This window comes from Myotis myotis, unplaced genomic scaffold (genome assembly GCF_014108235.1).
Source record: "Myotis myotis isolate mMyoMyo1 unplaced genomic scaffold, mMyoMyo1.p scaffold_m19_p_7, whole genome shotgun sequence".
NCBI classification, from domain to species: Eukaryota; Metazoa; Chordata; class Mammalia; order Chiroptera; family Vespertilionidae; genus Myotis; species Myotis myotis.
In genome coordinates, this window is record NW_023416379.1 from 91,763,066 (window position 1) to 91,765,260 (window position 2,195).

General features: G+C 38.3%; 1 non-coding gene across 1 annotated transcript; it reads left to right on the forward strand.

Moving 5' to 3' along the window:
- Positions 1–561: 561 nt before the first annotated feature.
- On the forward strand, positions 562–668 carry LOC118660929. Its single transcript, XR_004969093.1, has one exon. It is a non-coding gene; the product is annotated as a U6 spliceosomal RNA (small nuclear RNA).
- Positions 669–2,195: the final 1,527 nt, after the last annotated feature.

The window sequence follows — 2,195 nt, forward strand, 5'->3', positions numbered from 1 at the left end:
TAAATTTGCATGGTGACACATGATTACTAGGGTTTGTGGAGTGATCACATTGTAAGTAAGTTATAAAAATGTCGAATCACTGTATTGTATACCTGAAACTAATATAACTAATATAATATTGTATATAAACTAATAATATTTTAAAAATCAACAGAACTTTAATAAAATAAATTCTCAGGAGAAAATAAATAAATAAAGTTCCATATCCTGGAAGATTATGTGAAAATAGTGTTTCTGCAAATTACATAGTGTTAAGCTTTAAAAAAATATTTTTGATATCTTGAGGTATCACCCTTCTATGTATTTTTATATGATTCCTTAAAACAGTTTTTTTTGGATCGTATTACATAGTTAACATTCATTCATTCAAGAAGTATTTGTAGGTACCCTCTATTTTCCAAACACTGAGGTGGATTTAGAGGAAAAAGTAATAAGCCAAAACAGAGCCTCAGACTGCCAGTATGGGTCTAAGTTCCAATATAGAAGAAAATGAGAAAGAATCACACAGGTAGTTGTAAAATTATTTATGGTCTGGAGAGGTACCCTAAGGACATATCATAAGTGCTCACTTTGGCAGCACATATACTAAAATTGGAATGATACAGAGAAGATTAGCATTGCCCCTGCACAAGGATGACACACAAATTCGTGAAGTGTTCCATATTTTTAAGAACATATCATAGGAGAAATTGGCCTGATTATATGAACCAAAGAAGGCTTCCCAGAGGAAGTGGTGATTGAGCAAAAGAAGGAGATAATAGGCAGAGTTTGTGAATGGAGTGAGGGAATGTTCCTGGAAGAGGGTACAGAATGTACAAAGTTCCTGTAGTAAGTTAAAGGGTTTAAAAAAAGGAAGCCAGTGTGGCTGAGCACAAAAGTGAGGGAGAGACTTAAAATTTTATTAATAACTAGAGGACCGGTGCACGAAATTCAAGCACTTGTGGTGGGGGAGGGGGGTCCTTCAGCCCTGCCTGTGCCCCCTCGCAGTCCGGGAGCCCTTGGGGTATGTCCAACTGACAGCAGTCTGACATCCTTAGCACTGCAGCGGGAGAGGCTCCCACCACTCCCGCTGCACTCACCAGCCATGAGTTTGGCTTGTGGCTGAGCAGTGCTCCCCCTGTGGGAGCACACTGACCACCAGTGGGCAGCTCCTGCATTGAGTGTCTGCCCCCTGGTGGTCAGTGAGCATCATAGTGACTGGTTGTTCCGCCATTTGGTTGATTTGCATATTAGCCTTTTATTATACAGGATATGTAAAATGTTCATTTTATACATGTATTTATTCATATATCAACTACTACTTACCAAGTGCCTACTAAATGCTTTCAATAAAGCAAAGATGAGCCTGCTGGTGTGGCTTGGTGGTTGATCACTGACCTACGAACCAGGAAGTCATGGTTCAATTCCTGGTCAGTACACATGCCTGGGTTTAGGTCTCAATCCCCAGTAGGGGGCATGCAGGAGGCATCCAATCAATGATTCTCTCTCATTATTGATGTTTCTATCCTCTCTCCCTTCCTCTCAATAAATATAAATATATATATATACATATATATATATATAAATAATAAAAGCAAAGATGTCAATCACAGTCATTGTCAATAAACATTAATTGAATATTATATTTCTCTCTGGAAGGCTCAGAGAGATGCTATAATGGTATGTTAGAAGTATGTGCACCAAGGAGACTTTCTCCCTCCTCCAACAGAAGATTCCAGGTGACAACTGGACTTTTTATTTAATGAGGGGGGCTCTTTTATCTGGAAAGGCATAATGATTGATTTTGGTGTTTTAATTAATATTAAATTTATCAAAGTTTCAAATTCTTCAATCCAATTTCTTTCTATAGTTAAACCAACCCTCCAATCATTGTTATTTTATTTTCTGAAACTCTTATGTGTCCTTTAAATATACATATTTTTTATTGATTTCAGAAAGGAAAGGAGAGGAAGAGAGAGAGAAACATCAATGATGAGAGAATCATCGGCTGCTTCCTGCACGCCCCTTACTTGGGATGGAGCCTGCAACCGGCAACCTGGGCATGTGTCCTTACCGGGAATCAAACTGTGACCTCCTGGTTCATAGGTCAAAGCTCAACCACTGAGCCATGCTGGCTGGGCTAATGTTTGTTAATAACATCAATAATAACCATTGTCCTTAATATAGCTGTAATTGAATCAGAAGTTAAGCAAAAC